Here is a 20,232-nt window from a genome sequence, read left to right on the forward strand (position 1 = left end):
TCCCCTCAAACCAGCCTGACTCTGAGTCTACTCTACCAGGGTATGGACTCCAGACAGCCACTTGTAGTCAATCCAGTAGACTTAATTCTCCGTAGCGTCTGCAGCAGAGTCCAACCTCAGATTAACTGGGGCATTCCATATGACCTAATTATCTAGAGGCCAAAGATTCTCTTAGCATCCTCTTCCTCAGAGTCCTGAGAACTGGAGCAAGTATCCTAAGATTTCAGCACATGCTTCAACAGTAGATCATTAGACACGGCATCCTAAAATGGGTTTCCTAAAATGGCCCACAGCAAAGGTAAAGAAGTGACAGGATGAAGATAGACATGATGAAAAATTAGGACACAACTCCATCTCAGCAAACACTTTTTTTAATCCCAGTCCTGGGAGACAGAGGCAAGCAGATCTCTGTGTGAGTTTTCGGGCAGCCTGACTAACACAGTTAGATTCTGTCTCAACACAGAAGGTTAAAAAAGTCTCCTACCTACAAAAGAAGACAGCTCACAGGTCAATGGGTGGAGAGATGAGAAGCCATGAGAAAGCATCGCAAGGTACCTGAATCACTCTCTCACGCCACCCCACCCAGTACTTCTACACTACACCTTTCCATGCCACAGAGCTGCACTGACTTGAGTTCCTATTGATTATGCTCCACATAGAGTAGTTGGTACTGTGGTGTCAATTACTGAGTACATCCATCTTTGTGTGTGTGTGTGTGTGTGTGTGTGCCCCTCACTGCAGAGTTTTAACAAATTTTCCAAAACACAGGAGCAGAACAGGTGGGGAACTTTGTTCTTTGTCAGCTACTTTTTAGATGGACTTCATTAGGATGGGAGAGATCCAGTGATGTTTGAGTCTTGCTTTATTTTATTTTATTTTATTTTATTTTATTTTATTTTATTTTATTTTGAAGAAAGGTAGAAGAAAGAAGATGGAAGACAGACTTATTCCATGCTGCTGCAAGCCCCAATTCGTCAGCATAAATGCTGAGAGTTAAAGGCCACTGAGGATGCCTCAACTGCAGACACCTAGAGAGAGAGCAGAAGGCCCAGACAGGAGGAGGGTTCTGCTACAGGCCACACCCCTAATGGAGACCAAGGAAGCAGCCGGGGGTCAGCCTACCCCTTATTCACCAGAGATTATGACTAATGCTTTTTTATTTGGAAGTCACACAGAGGACACTTCCCGCCAAGGAATAAGAATTTTCATGAGACTTAAAAAAAAAAAAAAAAAATCTATGATCTTCTTGCAAGATTGAGTGAAATAAGTTTAATGGCTATAAACATTCAGGAAGCCTGTTTGAAGTCTCTTAGGAGAGACAGCAAGAAAGAAGGAAAACGCCAACCCATCTTACTCCTACGAACATAGGAACCTACAAGCACCTTGTTGGAGCCCTGGCTCGCTGCTCTTTACTGCAGCTGGTGCCAGATTCTGAGTCACCCACACCAAGGCTCCTGCACCTGAGTTGTCTTTGGAGAGATTCCACTTCAGCATCGCCCAAGCCCCAGCATGCTGAACTCATGGGAGCTGGAGAAGATTGCTGCCTTGGGTCTACCAGCTTTGGGCAATGTGATCACTACAGTGAAACACAGGATTCCCGTTTATCAGGAACCATCTAAAATGTGAGTTTGGGGGCTAGAGAGAGGATGGATAGTTCAGTGGGCAAACATAAGGACCTGAGGCCACACCCCGAAAGCCAGGTATGGTGGCTCAAGTCTGTAATCCAGACACTGGAGACAGGAGGATCCCTGGAGTTCACTAGCCAAGCTAGCCTAGACATAAAAAGGAAACTCCAGGTTCAGTAAGAGACCTTGTCTCAAGAAATAACATGGGGCCTGGAGAGATGGCTTAGGGGTTGAGAGCACTGACTATCCTTGAGGCGAACCCAGGTTCAATTCCCAGCACTCACATGTTGGCTCACAACTATAACTCATGCATGTGCCTTATAGACATATGCAGGCAAAACACCAAAAGATCACATAAAAAAATAACAAAAAAGAAGGAAGGAAGGAAGGAAGGAAGGAAGGAAGGAGGGAGGGAGGGAGGGAGGGAGGGAGGGAGGGAGGGAAGAAAGAAAGAAAGAAAGAAAGAAAGAAAGAAAGAAAGAAAGGTAAGAAAATGGACAGCCATAAAGGAAAGCTGGTACCTGGCATCAACCTCTGACCTTACACATGGAATAGCTCACACTTCTATGTATACACCAGTCATACACACATAATATATATATATTTTTTATATATATGTATATATATATGTATAGTAAGTAAAAAAATGTGAGCTTGCATCAAGCCCTGCTTTCCTCTTGTTAAAGGCCAGTTTTTTTGTGTGTTTGTGTGTTTTGTTGTTGTTGTTTAAGTAACTGAATAAATGGCACAGTCCTTCTCTGGTGCTCAAGACAGAAAATACAGGGGTCAGATGTGAGGATAAATCAATCAGGGGATCTATAACTCATGATATTAACCCCCTATTTTCTACCAGTGTTTTTTTATGAGGTTGAGTCCCAGCAACTCATTATGACTAATAAAGATTCACATCTTTTGGCGCCTCAGATTCAGATCTGCTAATGCAGAAGCTTGAAGAAGAGTCTGGCTAAAATGTGCTTGGAAGCAGAGTGGATTTTCCATCATTTGATTAGAAACAAATTATGGAAATTTTTCTAGAGAGGTGGGGGTAAGAGCCAGATAAAGAACAGAGAAAAAGAGAGGAGAGAGGAGAAGGGAAAGAGAGGAGAGAGAGAGAGGAGAGAGAAAAGAGAGAGACAGAGAAAGAGAGAGATAGAGAAAAGAGAAGAGATTCCTTTTCTTTTTGTAATATAAACCACACACGCTCAAGATACCTAAAAGACAGCTAACATCTGTGAAGGTTTTGTATCCAAAAGTCCTTCTTTCTCTTGTCTAAAATCTGAATTTGAAGAAGAGGAGGAGGAGGAGGAAAAAGAAGAAAGGAAATGCAAGGAGTAAAAATGGTTTAACATTCTAGCTGAGTTAGAAAACAAACACGGCTGGAAAGATGGCTCAGCAATTAAGAGCACTGGCTGCTCTTGCAGAGGACCCAGGTTCAATTCTGAGCACCTACATGGCAACTCACAACTGTCTGTAACTCCCAGTTCTAGGGGTTCTGACACCCTCACACAGACATACATGGAGGCAAAAATAACAATGCACATAAAATAAAGATAAATAACTCAGGTGAAAAAGAAAGAAAAAGGAAACAAACAAAACACAACCAACAATGAGAAGAAAAGAGCTGCTCAAATAAGGCTGATGATGAAGTGTTTGAGGGCAAGGAGAAACGCCCCAGCGCGCTCCCGAATGTCCTAAAGAAGTACTGGTGGTGGCACACTCCTTTAATCCCAGCACTCTGAAGGCAGAGGCTGGTAGGTAGATCCCTGAGTTAGAGGCCAACCTTGTCTACTGAGTTCTCAGACATCCAGGGCTACAGAGAAACCCTGTCTCGAACCCCAACCCCACCTTCCCCTAAAAAGAAAGCAGCAGTGAAACTGTCTGGGTAACCAGTGATTCTGCTGGCTGAGTGTACACTTGCCTCCAAAAGGCTGAGAGCTCCATTCCCAGCAGCACAGACACAAACAACAAAACAGGCCCCAAGAAATGGAGAGGAATGGGACACCAGGGCTATACACAGGGAGCTTACCTGAAGTCAAACAGCCTGATGCCCTGGGCCCACACTCTGCTGTGAGTTTCTCCCTGCTGTTTTATCTACTGTTCTCTGCCACTCTCAGGGAGGTGGGGGGAAAGTTTTATAATTCTTGATTCAGAGTGGAAAAACAAAGAATGGGACTTGCTCAAGGTCACAGATGTACTGAGTGGCAGGGCAGAAAAACAAAAACAAACAAACATTGTCTCCAGAGAGCTAGATATTCACGCTGCACCAAGGTCACTGATTAGACCAAAGATGGCGGTGACCAGGAATTCTGGCACATGGATGTGAGGTCACCGGGAGCCAAAAACCCAGGAACGGCCTTGGTTCTTTCTGTGTTCAGGACAAGGGCTGGCCTTTTTATGGTACCGCACTTGAAATTTATAGCCCTTCTTTTCCCCGCAGAAAAAGATTTGCCTTTTTTCAACCCATCTTTCCATTCCCACAATGCTCAAGAGTGACGGTCACACCTGCAGGCTTGCCCACCCTTTCTGTTTTCTGTTGCAAGTTACCACTATCCCCATTCTGCCTTTCCTTGCTTGCAGGTGAGTTCCACCAAACAGCAGAGTTTGATGACATCCTTAGGCCAGGAAACCAACACTGCTCTGATCTCAGCAGCAGCCTCGATCCTCCTGCTGTGACAGCAACTCACATGCTGTTTCCCTGTCTCTCCCCCTGTCTCTCCAGCCACCACGTTCCATCCGTTTACTCTGGGGACACGGATTCAGTCATCCCCCTCTCTCCATCTCCAGGCCTTCTTCAAGGCAATGGGGACAAGCTGCCTATATTTTGGTTTTACTAAGCTAAAGATTTTTTTTTTTCTTTTGAACAGTAACCGCAAAAGCCAGGTAGGCGGTTTCTCTCATCCTTCATCAAAAATGCTTCTTACAGGACATACGAAATATTAGAGATCCACAGCTGGTCAAAATATGAAGAACAAGGGACTGTTGGATTCCTAGCTACAAGTGGCACATCCACAGTGCAATCCCCTGAGCCTTCCACATCCACACTTCCTCTGTGGAAGGCTCAGGGGAATGTCTCAGAAGAGGGGGTGAGGAGATTCCAAGAGCCAGGAACCAGGATGCACTGTCAGAGTGTCCTCTTGACACGACACAGACGCTGCACTCACAGAATCTTAACAGTATGGCTGCCTGCACAAGACCTGCACAGTGACAGCACCACCTGGCCTGGCAACATGGATGGGAGAAATTTTACAGGCTCTACCCCAAGACGAAGGGCAACAAACTTTGGGCGGCCTCTGGGAGAGGGAGGATAGTTCTGTATGATGAGCCCCTCATAGGTTATCCAATCCCAATCCATTCTTAAACATAGGTATATAAGAGCAACACTCAACAGTTTCAGTAGGATGTGTGTTTGTGTGTGTGTGTGTGTGTGTGTGTGTGTGACAATAATATAGAGGAAGCAGTCATAAATTCAAGACAGAGTGAAAGGGCACAGAAAGAGAAAGATGGGTGAGAATGACTTAAATACAGCACTTGGGTATGAAATTCTCAGAAAGTTTACATTTATTCATTTATTTACACTTATTTGTTTGAGACAAGGTCTCTCTACATAGCCCTGGCTGTCCTGAAACTCACTATGTAGACTCACAGAGATCCACCTGCCTCTGCTTCTTGAGTGCTAAGATTGAAGGCATGTGCCACCACACTCAACTAATTTCCGAGTTAAAAACAACAACAAAACAATAACAACAACAAAAAAAGTCTTTTCCTAAGGCAAGGCTAAAGAGGTCACAGATGGTGTGTGTTTAAAAGTGTGTACATGCCTGTGTATATGCGTATATGCATGCCGAGGCTACCGGCAAGCCTCAAATATCACTTTTCAAGTACTTCTTACCATTCGCTTTGAGACAGCCTCTCACTGGTTTGGGACTCACCAAAGAGGCTAGGCCAGCTAGGCAGGGAGCCCCAAGGATCCTCCTGCCTGCACCACCTTAACACTGGGTTTACAAGCGTGTGCCTCCACACCTGGCTTTTAAAACATTTTAAATTTATTCTTTTATGTGAGATCTGGGGACTAACTTAGGACCTCACAAGCATTTTATCCAACTAAGTTATCTTCCCAGCCTAAGATCACAGAATTTTTTTTTTTAATTCACAATTTCCCTGAAGCTGAGTAACAACAGTTCCTATACCTAGATAGGTGTCTTATACTATACCTTCATTTACCTCTCTGGACACATATAATCTGGCTTTCACGGAAAAAAAAAAATTCAGCCCTTCACCCCCAACCCCCATGCCAGTCTGTCTGTCTCTCTCTCCCTCTCTCCCCCATTCATGTGAGTGGGTTTGGGTACTTCTGTGGCACAGCATACATGTGGAGGTGAGTGAGCAAGCTTGGGTGTCAGCCATGTCTTGGACCTTGAGAAAGGGACTCTGTTGTTTTTCTACTGAGTGTGCCAGGATTATCTGACCCTCAAACTTGCAGAAGCTCTCCAATCTTCCCCTCCTTTCTTGACCTAAGGGCTCTGGAATTACAAATGCTTACGCTTTGTGTGGATATGGGGAACTGAGCTTGGGTCCTAATGCTTGTATGGCTTGCAAGTGCTTTACACAGTAAGCCTTTACCCTAGCCCAGCCTTCATTATCTTCTTCAACAATCAATTTTTATTTTTATTTGGCTGGCCTGGAATTCATGTTACAGAAGACGAGGGGTTTGAAATCAATCTGCTTGACTTTGCCTCTCCAGTGCTAGGATTAAAAATATGTGCCACCATGTCTGGTACAAGCCTGGTTTTAAATTCAATGTATATTCTCACACTCTAATTATATGTAAAAGGTACATATACACGTATAGACATACACAGACATATATAGAGTATACATGTACAGAGGCAGGACTTAATAGATAGCTATGTTCTTTGAATTTGAGGATAAAAAAGATAATTTCAGAAGTGCAGGGGAAGTAGCTCGGTTGGTACCGTCTTTTGGCTGACTAGCGCGAAGCCCTGAGTTTGATTCTCAGCACCACATAGGCCAGGCATGGTGATATGTGACAGGAACCTTGGCAATTGAGTGGAGTACATAGGAGCTCTTGTTCAAAGTCACCCCAGGCTGCACAGCGACCTCAAGGCCAGCTGGGACTTTGCAGATCTTATTCCATCCCCAACAAATATCACTCCCACCCAGCTGTGCAACTGCTGAGTGTTTCCATCAGACAAGCACTAGGCAGCGAAGGCTTACCAACCCACTTAATTCTCTCCGTTCCACGAGGTATCGCTACACACAGTTAACAGACGACAGAACAGAAGGAGGGAAACTGTAAAGTTTATCTGATATTCATGTGTAAGATCCTTAGCATTGGTGGGGTAGGTCACATAATGCATAGACACTATTAGCACAGTGCATACACAGAAGAATCTGTGTGGCTAGTAAGAAATCAAAGATGCCTTCTGAAAACCAGTATGACTTGCCTAGGAGTGAGTGCCAGCAGAGACAGAAGACTGTGACACCGATGGAGAATTAAGGGCATCAGTTATCCACTTCCTGAGAGTCAGTTCTGCCTCTAGGTTGGTTCCAAACTGCTTCTCATCCTGTGGCTAAGGTCACGCGGCTAGAGAGAATCCCTTCACAGTCCTGCAAGAATGTCGCCACTGGGAGAGCTCTGTACCCCAAAATGCATATCTTCCACACACATGGAGATGGAACTCTTGCCTGGCATGACAGAATCTTTAAGGACATTCAAGGCACATTTAGATACATTGAGGGGGCTGAGGAGATGGCTCAGTCAATATGTATATGAGGACTTAGGCTTGGCTATCCAGAACCTTGTATACAAAGGGCATGCAGGTGACGTGTCTATAACCCTAGTGTTGGGGGCAGTGGTTGGGAAGGTGAGACAGGAAGATGTCCTAGGTGTTTGGTCTAGTTGTCATTGACAACTCCAGGTTCAGTGAGAGAGCCTGCCTCTAGAAAGTAAGTGATCAAACAAGATACATAACATTAATCTCTGGCTTCTATAAGCTCATGGGCACACCCACAAGAGGTTATGTACAGTACACACACACACACCTTTTAAAAAATGAAAAAAATTATAATCATAAGCAAAAGCAAAATATTATAATTATAACCAAAAGCAACTTTTCCTTTCTTCATCCCTCCCTCCACTGGGGAAGGAACCTGCTCTTCACACAGGCCAGGCCAACTCTTGATCACTTGTTATGTCTCAAAAGCAACTACACAGTGAAGGTACTTTAAAAAGACTCTTATCCTTATGGCACATATAGAATAATAATTAAAAAACAAAACAAAACAAAACCCACAAACCTAGATTTCAGGGGAAGAGTTTAAAAAAAAAGTTTCTTTGGAATAAAACAAAACAATGAAAACAAACCAGGCAGGGCTGGCAAGACAGCTCAGCAGTTAACAGCTTGTACTGTTCTTGCAGAAGACACAAGCTTGATTCCCAGCACCCACACTGATAGCTTACAACTGCCCGTAACTCCAGCTCCAAAGAATTGGATGTCTTGGGCCTCAGTCACTGAATTCAAAGCACAACCCACTCCTCCTTCCCCACATATACACATAATCTAAAAATAAAAGTAAAAACAAACAAACAAAACAAAACAAACAAACAAACAAAAAAAAAAACAACCATAAAGCCACAACAAGAAATCTGTCATGGCAGCACATGCCTGACATTCTTAGTACCCCAAAGTCCAAGGCAAAAGGCTTAGGGCTAGGGTTAAGCTTGATTTGGGGCTACACAGTGAGACACTGCTTGATAAAAAAAAAAAAAAAAAAACTGAAGGAACATTAAAAACTAAACTGGGCTTGCCTGATGCACAGTTGTGCTCACAGTTATGTTTGGGGAGTGACAGTGATCTAGTAACCATAGTTTACCATATGGCTGAACACGATCGAGTCTCCGACCATGAAGAAATAATGATTTGTTGGGAATTTGGGGGTGGAATACTAACCCTGAGAGAAGTACCACAAGTCTAAAATCAGGCAACCCAGCTTTATAAACCATCACTGGGTCTCCACAAAAGGGGCGCTTTTGCGCAGGATGGTTACATAACACCCATCACTGCACCTGGCCCTGCAGGCCTGCTTTGCCACCTGTTAGCTGTGTGAGCTTGGGCAACAGACCTGTGCCTTAGCTTCCTCAGCAGCGAGAGCAGAAATAAATTACAGCACCTGTGTCCTCATCAACACAGGACTGAGCTTAGAAAAAAAAAATGATAAAACTTAAGCAGGACACCAACACTGGCTCATGATACCCTGTCAACATTTGAGATCCTGTTGAAAAGACAGGGACCTGAGCCAAACCAGAATCATGAAGGTCCTTTGAAAGTTACTTCTTAAATGTAAAGATTTTTTTCAGATCTAATTGGTGTAACCATGTTCCAACAAACATTATTGGAGCCCAAATAACCTAAATAGTGGGCTGTCTGTTAACTTCTGTCCCTCTGGGCCTCGGAAAAGCAAATGGCACCTGAGGAATTTTTTATTATGTGCTTGGGAGCCACAGAAAGGAGGTCACTGCAACCCAGAGCTTCAGTCACTCAGAAGATTCAGGGTGAATGTAAGGGTTCAGATCTTTCATCCACAAAGAAATGAAAAACACAGTAACTTGCAACTAACTTTGCATAGCTAACGGACTTAATGTCTTTGCAAAGACACACCAACTTGATTTTTCTGTTGCTGGTTAAGTCTCCAATATCATTCTGAGGTGAGGATATACAGCTCATACTAAATATTAAAAATAGAAAAAAAATTACATTCCAACTCTGACCATAAATAGATGAGAATTTAACAGGATCTGTCCTTATTGCCCGTCACCATCACATCACAAACCAGCTATACTTTCTAGGCCAGTTATTTTGTTTGTCTGTTTTTGTTTTATCCAGGACAGAACATTTTCTCATGAGGTGATCTATAGTGAGAAGTAGCCTGTCTCAGGAGAAAAAAAAAATCCTTCTCCTACTCTGCCAGTCACCCATGGGCGCGTTCAGTCTGAGTACTCACAGACACACCCGGGCACTGTAAACTATTTTAACAACAGGACGCTTTTCCCACCTCAAAAGTGGGATCACCTTTTCAGCCTACTGATGTCCCAAGGGTGTTCTAAGTATCCACAAGTTCACATTAGTCAGGCACTTTGATTTCTACAGACAAAAGGCTCTGCAGAACTACAAAGTATGATTATCCAAGCCAACGACCTTTGTGGAATACCGGAGATGACAAGAGAGGAGGCAAACAGGCTACGGGTTCCCACTGTTCCCAGATGCAAAGCTCCTCACAACCCCCAGGCTCGAGGCAGGGCCAGCCAAGTGGAAGCCATGCTGTATCTGAACTTGGCTGCACTCTTCCCTTATATAGGCAATGTAGAGGGGATCCCTCTGTGTGCATATTTTCAGTTCACATTCCCCAACAGTATAGGCAAACACACAGATTTCAGCTGGGATTTACGGGGCTGCCTCTGCTTGGGCCTGTCCCCAGGTTAGGGCCACGCACATCCCTGCTAGCAGATATGTCTGGGTGAGGCTGAATCTGCCTCCTTCTTCTACAGGAGGTGCCGGCAGGTGTACCTATGCCCCGAGAAGGCCTACAGGCAACTATGTCAGCCTCATGTGAACAGAGAGGAGGAAATGAAAAGATAATCTGAACTGGCTTGTTTTTAAGTCCACACTGAATCCAGGCTTGGCACTTTCCCCTGGACTCCCCTGGAGTACTTGCAAGAATAAAACAATCTTTAAGATTGTGGAAAATATTATATTATTGCAGAGACCAGTATTATATAATATTAGAATAAATGTGTGACTATATATATACATGTACATGTATGTACATACGCACATACATCATTTGGCAGTGCTGCCTATACTGTGCCTTACATATGCTAGGCAAGTACTCAACTATTTCCAGCCTTAAAAGAAAATTTTGAGGTATACAGAGTCTCAAGTAGACCCTTTCACAGCATGTGATAGCCTTTAGGGAGGAGCCAAATATTGCCTGGACTTAAAACTTCTTCGCCAGCCACGAACACTCAAGATACATGTGTCTTTAGCTGAGCTGCTCAGAGTTAAGATCTAAAACCCTCCAAACAGCCTGTGGATGATAGCTCAGAGGAAGAATATACATGAGGCCCTGTGTTCAATCCCCAATACTAGTCAAAACACACAAATACCTGATAAGTAAATTTGCCTTTACCAAAACTCTAACAGCTATTCATTATCATTATGGAAGTCATATTAAAGTGAGCCAAAACACATCACAGTGCAGTGCCACTGAGGCAGGCATCTAGACCTTCCAAGCAACTGAACAACCAGTCCTGGGAAACTGTATTCATCCGCTGCAATAAACTCATTCTTACTACGAAGCCTGGCAAGTATCAGAATGAAATTAAAAAAAAAAAAAGAGAGAGAGAGAGAGAGAAAGAAAGAAAGAAAGAAAGAAAGAAGGAAAGAAGGAGCAAGTTCCTGAGCCTGAAGGGTTAACTTTAAAAAGGTGGTGGTGAGGGGAACGTGTATAATTTCCTTTTATCCTAAAACAATGCATTTATTATTTTCTGTGTATCTGGTAAAGGGCATGGCTTTCAGAGTGGAAAACAAAACAGACGCTGGTCACATGTTTACTTGCCTCACCTCCTCCCTTCCCTTCTGATAAATAATCAAACATGCCATCCAGAAAAAACAAAATCAGCGAGCTGGGAAATTTGATGGTCATCAGACAGGCTGAGATAGCGAGAGAAGCAGCCCACTGTTCCCACACCGCTGCTCGGCCCCCACACCTACAGTAACATCTGAGTAAATAGCCCCACTCACTCTTTCCATCTTCCCTACAATTACTCCCACTGTTAAACAAATTGTCCTTAAGGCAGTCACAAACATTTTTTTCCTCCCTCTCTCTCCCTCTCTCTCTCTCTCTCCCTCGAAAAGCACAACAACTTTGGACATTAAAAAAAAAAAGCCATCTCCGCTACACAGAGACTTGTTTATTTGTGTAGATGTTTCTCCTATTAGATGGCTGCAAAACTACGAAAAATCTATTTATTTCTCTAGCCTAACAGATGCTTGTTGACAATACTGAAGTTTATAGATATTTAGTCTGAAGACTAACCGCGTTCAGAATAATAGCAATTCTCTTAAGATCAAAAGAGCCAATTTTCTACTTCCTGTCTATTCCCTCATCAGTACATAGCTTTAAAAAAAAAAAAATAGCACCTGGCTTGCCAATTATAGTGAAGCCGAAGAACAGGGCTAGAGGGGTGGAGAGGGAGGGAAGACAGGCCAGAGGGTGGACCAAGGCAGGAAAAGGTGGAACCATTTTTTAAAAAGCTCACACCATGTGTCTGAAAGTCATTTCTCCTGAAGAGCCCAAGAGGAACAAGGCTCGGCCAGCTCTGGTGCCGGGACTTGCTGCCATCCTAATTACCCAGAGTGAAAATGGCTAGAAGAGGGTCCAATATCAAAGTTAACAACCATTGCTGGAAGCAAGGCAGGCTTTTTCTTTCTCCTCACGGCCCACTCCGTTTAAACAACAGTAATATGAATGAGATAATGACCGTGGGTGTTTCGGCACTCTGACTTTTATTGGCATGAAATTGGTACAAATATTATCAAGACTGATTTGCCCACGATGACGGTGTCATGATGTCAACCTCCGAGGACAACTCTGCAGAGTGTCACAGGCACCGTCCACACACTCTCTCAGGATTTGAGATAACAGAATAGGAAGAGAGAGAGAGAGAGAAAAAAAAAAAAAGCCGGCGGCACATACAAGCAGAGGGAAAGTTACAATCTACAGCCAGCCTTTAAAAGTGTCTGGCAACACTGGCTGAATCTTCCCGATCGGAGCCAAAGCCACATGTGAAATCAAGAGAGATTTAACAAGGAGTTAGCAGGATTCCGTGTCCTCTCAAATCTTTATGGTGAAAAAAAAAAGGAATAAGAAGGGGGAAAAAAAGCTTAGGTGGAGAGAGGAGGGAGGGGGAGGAAGGAAGCACACAGTAAACAGTTTGAAGCATCTTATTTTGCCTTTTACAGCATGTCTGCCCAAGCAAAGATCCTAGCTTAAAAGTTTAGCCCATTGAAAATGTTCTTTTTTTTTTTCTCCTCTGGACACTTACAGAGAAAATGAAGAGTTTGACGGAGTGAGTCCGCACAGGCTGCCTTTGCAGTTCCGTCTTGCTGTGGATGAGCTCGGGCTGTTTCTGTGAGGCGAGGGTTTGCCGAGTGGTAAAAGAGATGTTTGAATAAACAGGAAGTGCTGAGCGGCTGAAGCACACTCGAGGAGAACACGCTGGAACACTGCCCTTTGTAGGCAACCTCGGCGAGGTTTGTCTCCACAGTAGCTGGCTGGGCTCTCACTCAATGACAGGGAAACCACAAGAATTCCTCAAGTAATTCTTCACTTTCAAAGCTGGAAGAGCAGTTGGCGCTTGCAGGTAATTTTCAAAGTTGCACCGGGCACTTAAAGAAATCTATTAATGTTCAACGTATCTAAATCACTCCAGAATAGCAAGCAGGGACACGGCACACTTGGTGTGTGCCCTGAAGACCAAACCCTAGCCAAACACAGCTTGTGCACACAGGCAAGTACACACCAACAGGGTTTCAGGAAACCTGTTCTTGAGATATTTTTGTGGTGACATTTACACAGGCAGAAAGAGAGAGAGAGAGAGAGAGAGAGAGAGAGAGAGAGAGAGAGAGAGAGAGAGAGAGAGAATATTCAGAGTTTGCTGACCTTAGAGGATTTTGGTCACATATTATTTTTAAAGATCACGTCATCCAGCATTCCAGGGATGCGCCCTCTATTTGGTTTGATTGCTTTTCCTTTCTGTCTACCTCCTCTGCTATCAGGGAAACTACCCGTGTATTGCACAGCACCCCCTAACCCCCCTTGGACACTCCTTACCCTGTCCTAAACTGATTACTGAGGTCCTGTCTTCAGTCACCCGTAGAACCTGACGGGTACCATTAAGAGAAGTGAGCCACAGGAGGTGTAGCAGGCCAGCTTGAAAAATGAGAGGAAGAGTCGAACAGCCATCTTCAATTGGAAGCAAGGAGAGAGCGAAGGCTTCCTTCCTAAAATGTATTGCTGCTGTGGCTGAGATCCTCTGCCACAGAAGCATCTGATTTGTTATTGAGCGTGGAACGCTGGCCTGTCTGTCAGGCAGGTGCTAATACTCGGCTAAAATAACTCATTGGGAGCTGTCAGCGAGATGTTTACATAGGCCCCAATCTTTTCTTCATAGAAGGATTTTTTTTTTTTTTTTTTACTGGAATTCATCTTCTTTTGATCTCACATTCAAAGCAACGGCAGCTTGATAGACATTCAAGTCTGAAAGCAAATCCAGACGCTGAAGATAAACCGGCAGAATATGACAGGCAGAAGCATCTAAAGCTTACAAAAATGAAGAGAACAGCATGTCGCCCGAGTATTACAATAGCAGAAATCAAGAGACATATTAGGTGGAACTGATCAGCCGCAAAAACAGTTCAAAAGGCAGATCACAGGAACAGGACTAGGCGAGGGGGTGGGGGAGAATGGGATCAGTCTGGTTTCCCTGCCTCACCTCCCCCCCCCAGAGCCTCCACGTGATCCTCTCCCCTGCGTGAAGGTGAAGTGGCCAATGCAGAGGTTCTTCTCTAACGGCCCATTGACAGAGGTACCACAGGGTTTGCTAACAATCTGTTTCAAGGGGCAGGAGAAACAGCAAGGCGCTCCCGTGTGCGGCATTGTACTGCCAGTCCTGTCTCAGTGACCAAATGCAGCACTCAGCCTGGCCCGGGGGAGGTGGGCAGTCAGGAGGCTCTCAAATCAACCGACCTGGGATGGGGGGGCTACCACTCTCCTAAGAGGCCAGGCAGTGACTAAATTCAAGAGCCCCCACCTGCAATCACACACATGGTCAGAGCCCCCTGATCCCAGAGGTATGCCACTGTCCCACCCCTAGGGGTTTTGAAGCCAACCAGGCCAGTCTCTTAAAGGGATTACTGCAAGAACTTTTTCACGGCCATAAAAATGTTTAAAGAACTTTTTCTTAGAGGCATACATTTTTTTTTTTTTTTAAATGATGCCTCTTATTTTAATGGAAGTCAACGCAGCAGGGTAAAAGCAGTTCTTCACTTGAGTTGTTTATTATTAAACAGTGAAAGAAAAGAGGCAGAACCTGGTTAAAGGACATCAGAATTCTACAAATTTACCCTGGCGTTTTTTCAGAATTGTCAGTTTCTTCTGGGACTGGAAAAGTGAGATTCTCTTTTTTTCATACTATGCTAGGATTTTTAAAAATTACTGCATCTCTGCCTCCCTCCTTCCCCATTCCCTAAATCCATAGTAAGCGCACAGTAAAATATGGATTTAGAAATGCCTAACACAGTTTTCAAAGCTGTAATCGGTTTATGGTTTGCTCTGTACCAACAGGATTCCTGGGTAACTGAGATACAAATGTGAAAACAAAGGGGAGCCAGGCTGGTAGACTGTGAGACCCTAGCAGTTAGGATGTCCACATGAGATCTGCCTTTCAAGTACATCACACACACACACAAAAGAAAAAGACGAAACAAAACAAGAACCATTCCTCCCGAAACCATGCTATCATAAAGATTACGTAGCCTTGTCATCTTACCAAGCTGAATAGAGAGACCCCTGGGAAAGAGATGGGGCAAGCTTTTGCTAGGGAATCCACAGAGGTGAGGGTTCTTCAAGAGCAGCTGTCCTGGGAGGTCCTGTAGCTATGACAAGCCAGGAGGATGACACAGCTGAAAATTCCAGGAGGTCCTTGGGAGCACTGGGCAGCAGCTACCGCTGATAGACGGGCATGTGTGAATTCAGCAATGGTGGCTAGGCCAGAGGCTTCACATGGTATGTTTTGGGAGCACAGCAGTGCAATTCTGGGGGTCCACTATCCAGTTTCATTTCTTCAACTCTTTGGGTGTGTCAACACTTGGTGTACTGGGCTTGCCACATGTTTGACTTTGGGGTAAATATTTTGTACAGTTTTGAACATAAATATTTTTCTGTTTTGTTCACAATCAAAACATGTTATATGTTCATACTGTTTGTAAATATTTTCCTCCTTTTACAACAACAATAACCTTTAAGTCAAAACATGCTTATGTTTATTTTGTCAAAACAAATTCTTAGTTCAAAACAACATGACCTGTTGTCAACATAGTTTCCAGGTTACAGATAAATGTTTTCACTTACATTCCCAACACAACAAACAAACAAACAGCTGACTTCATACCAGAGGCTAAGCTGTTTTTTCAAAAGTCACCTCTGCCTCATTCCACAGAGATGTCCTACAGCCAGAGCTGATGGTTTTGCTTTCAATTGTGTTAGATCAAACAAGTTTGGCTCCTGTATTATTCTCTGACACCAACAACAAAGAAAAAATGCAGTTGCTTTCAACATTTACTCCCCGAATTTCTCAACTCCGATATTCCACATTACTGTAATTTACCCCCAAACAAGGGAGGTTTACCATAAAAGTGAAATGCAATTTCCCTTGTAGATTAGAAAATAGATTTTTTTTTCCTCCACAAAGAATGCAATTGCCTCCACTTTGATGCAAGAAGTAACATTCCATTTCTTGGGACATTAAAGGTCTTAAAAAAAAAAAAACTGCCAAGATAGAAGGCCTTCATTAGTATAATTAAATGACTGTTGGGCTTTTTTGATATAAACAACTTTTGAGATGTCATTTAAAAACCCCATAATAACACCATTAAAGAGCTACCATTCTTAACAGAGAGATTGTCTGCTCAGGGCCACGGAGTGGTGGCCATGCTTCAGGCCCTTCCTTTCTCCCCTTTCAGACTTCTGCTGGACTTGAATGTCACCACAGACCTTGAATCTTTGGATGTGAAATGGCTGCGCTAATTGCTTTAATTGCTTGAAGATGTGCAGGCAGGTGAAACCCGATCCCCGTGGCCATTGTAGGGACTAAGAACAACAGTGGAATGTTTACACAGTGGTTTGATTTTAATAGACAGAAGGGCTGAGTTTAAGACAGCAAGAACACAGCTAATAGGTGACCCCTTAATGTAGTCCTCCTCTAAAAAAAAATATAATAATAATAATAAGGACACAAAACCAAATCCAATGTCATGTTCTCAAAGGCAGTATCCTAAACACCAAGGTTATTACTGAGTACCTGACATTTCCACCAGAAATGCTACACTTAAGAAAATTAAAACAAAAAAAAGTATTTCGTATGTCAGCCACCTTCTAAACAGATTAGGGCTCTATGGTATTTTGAAATAAGCATATTGGTTTAAATTTTACATTGCATACTTTCTTTTCACTAGTATAACATTCCATTGTCCCTTGGAGGGGAAGGCTTAAGTGTCTCTCACTCCCACTTAGGACTTCCTGTTCCTTGCACTTTCTTTGATTGTAGAGTTGAGGCCAAACCTGTTTACACTCGTGCTATGCACAAACATGCCTGTCTGCCTCTCTGCCTCCTGCCTGTCCTCTTGCTGTGTGACCTTGGGGTCTGCTTCAGATTAATAGGGACTAAGAGGGACTTTGGAGTGGCCATTTAACAGTGGTGGCCATTCTCCGTGTATGTTTTAATGGCTTGAAATGGACATCAAGGTTTCCTGATAGCTCCCCATGGCTGTCTTCTAATGGGGGCACAAATATAATCCTTGCCCAAAAGGAAACGAGTGTATGTCATGGTCACTAACCCACAAAAATTAAGCAGGAACATGTTTATAAAGGTGACTGAACATTCTTTCTATAGGCGAGAGATACACATATAAATATGTAAATTCATGCATGTGTGTGTAGGTATACAGATATCCATGTGCATACGTACATACATACATAAGGGATTCATCTGTATAGGAATATTTCATTTCTAGTCGAGAAGAGTCCACTTCTGCAGAAGGGGAAAAGTGCCAAAACCACAGCCCAGTGATTTTAGGGTTACGCTGGGCAATTTGAGGCAACAGATATACCTTGTAAATGACTTCAGACAAGGAGGCACTCCTCCATACAGCAGGGAGTGTTGTGCAAGCACTGCTTTAGAGTAATCATGCTGCACATTAACTTGTGACGATGAAATACAAATTGCAGAAGGACAGAAAATGGGAATAAAAAGTCCTTTTAAAGCCATAAACAGTTTTTGAATGCCATAAGCTATGTAATAAACTTAGGAGTTTCTTTGCCTGAACAACTTGTTCCCCAAACACCAGACACAAAATAATGAAACCAAAATACTTGCATAAAATATCCTTTTGAACCACAGCCGCCTCGCACGTTATTTATCAACACTTACACCCTTTCCTAAAAGTAAAATCCTTCCCTCTGAAAAAGGAGGGAAGACAGTATCCATTTAAACATTAAGTATAAACTAGTCCAAGCCAGCGAGAGGTACAGAGGGAAAAGTAAACAGGCCCCACTGCCTACCCCCAAAATAGTTCCCCTTTGAAAGCTCTCAGCAGTGAGTGCCTGGTACCAAGGGCTGCCCTGTGAGCTGGAAGGGTCAGCAGAGCTATGCTAAGCTGACAGGTTCAGTTTACAGCGGCCAGGACTTTGTTTGGATATACTGGCCTTGATCACCGCCAGCTTAACAACAGATGGCTAGAAAACTTTCATTATGTTGCACAGGACTGAACTGCAAACAATCCAGAAAACTGTGAAAAAGTTTAACTCCCTCTGAACCAATGTGCCAAACCAGAGCCAGCACAGGCCCCGGGGGCCTGTGGAAGCGGGCTGAAGGCAGAACCTGCCAAGCGGAGTTCAGCAGAAGCCGCCCTTTCAGGCTGCAGAGCCGGGGAGGTTTTCCTTTAACTGTTCCAAGGCCAGACCTTATAAGGCGTTGTACCCATTGTGCCTTCTTGTATTTTATTTTCCCAAAATGTAGCGACAGACTTTCTTTCCCTTCAGAGAAAGAGAGAGAGAAAAAAAAAAAACCTTCCAGACAATTCCCAATTCCCAAGCTCCCTTCCTGCCTCCCCTTTCTTCAGGAAGCTGGCAGGACTGCATCAGTCTCACCCCAACACCTAGATTTAAATATGACTTACCCAAATCTGTGTATAATTTAAATATTCATTAAGCCGATTCAATCCCACCGAATCCTAGTCTCTTCTAATGCTTGGAGACAGGTTATAAATACACCTTCAAAGGTTTAATTCAATTGGCAATCGGAGAGGTCTTATCACTGGAAATGTGTTATTTTCCTATTATTCAAGAAATGAACAAATGTGTTTTCCACAAATGTATTTTAGAAGCTACCCTTTGCTGTTATTGAAAGAAAATTGTGTTTATGACTCCTTTAGCATAGTGTAAACTCATAAACGTCAGCAGAGAGTACAAGGAAAACTGTCAACTAAATATTGTTTCCTTCACGAGCTGTTCTTCCAAGTCAATTACGCCTTTCAACTTCTGGGGCATTGTATGATAAACTGGCAGTAAAAATCATTCACATTAATATACCATGGTGCCTTGCCTGCAAAAGGTAATTAAGGAAGTAAATGACTCATAAGAATAGACATATTAGCTGCAAAATGAAAGGCAACTGAGCTGCCACATAAAAATATGTACCATTAAGATACCGCATTTTCATATTCCTGTAATCAGCGGCACTAGACTAATGCTTATTTAATCCAGTTCTGAGCTAAGTCCATCAACAACTGTTTTTCGCTGTTTTCTCCTTGACTGAACATTATGAGAGCAGGTTTGGAATAAATACTGCAATGAGATTTTTGCATACTCAATTGAAGAACAGGTTTTTACATTTTAAAATCTATTTTTCTTTCCCCGAGAAATAGAACATTAAAAAAAAAAAAAAAACAGATTACCGGTAGAAAAAAATTACACATAGCAAGTTAGACATGCCTTCTTAACAGGTAGGGCATCTGGGGAAAAAGATATTTGTTCCTGTATTCACCTTTTCTGGCAGTTACGAGCACAGGGATGTCAGGCCCCCACTTGCCAGACCCCTGCTTCCTTTATGAAGCTCTCTGGTTAATAATGTCTTTCACCAGCATTGTGCCGCCATGGGGAATTCAGGCTTTAGCAAAGGTGCAAGGAGACAGCAAGAACTGTGGGGGAACTGGTGAGTGGGGTTGATGGTGACGATCTCGATCTCATCACAGCCCCGTGGCCCATGTGTCCTTCCAGAGTGAGTCACCTGACAGATGGCCCCTCCTCAGGGGTCATGAAACTCACCGATTCTCCATAGCCTTTTATTTCAAGGCGTCCCCAACAGCCCACCCAAGCCCAGCCCTAGAAAATCCTTATCCATTTAATGAAGTCTGAGATATGTTTGTGGAGGCAAAGTTGCTCACCTTTCTACCCTGCTGCAAGTTTGAGCCTCATCAATGCTAAAGGCCAGTTATGTGCACTGGGGCTAGGTCTAGAGACACCCGAGGTATGGGGTTTGCTGGATGCAGAAGAAATGCCCACTTTTGTGGGAACTGGAAATGTCTGTCGTAACTGATACAATGCAGACCCTCTGATTCAGCTTAGCTGTCTGTTTCTATAACTCTGGCTATCCCTCCCTTGCCCAATGGTAGCAGTGAAAACTGGTCTACAAATTATTGCAGGAACTGCCTTCTGTGAAGTTTGTTAGCAATGTACCCAAAGTCGGCAG

General features: G+C 43.5%; 1 protein-coding gene across 10 annotated transcripts in view; it reads right to left on the minus strand.

Annotated features, from left to right (window-relative positions):
• The window catches only part of Foxp1 (forkhead box P1), a 587,261-nt gene that overhangs the window by 153,564 nt on the left and 413,465 nt on the right, over window positions 1–20,232 (minus strand). Inside the window, exon 1 of one of the 10 annotated variants that reach the window (XM_060383855.1) lies at window positions 12,751–12,894. The exons of the other annotated variants lie outside the window; for them this stretch is intronic. The gene's annotated coding sequence lies outside the window, so the exon portion shown is untranslated. Of the gene's footprint in view, window positions 1–12,750; window positions 12,895–20,232 lie in introns of those variants that run through there. 10 annotated transcript variants of the gene reach the window in all.

The sequence above is a fragment of the Meriones unguiculatus genome, chromosome 5, assembly GCF_030254825.1.
Source record: "Meriones unguiculatus strain TT.TT164.6M chromosome 5, Bangor_MerUng_6.1, whole genome shotgun sequence".
Classification (NCBI taxonomy): Eukaryota; Metazoa; Chordata; class Mammalia; order Rodentia; family Muridae; genus Meriones; species Meriones unguiculatus.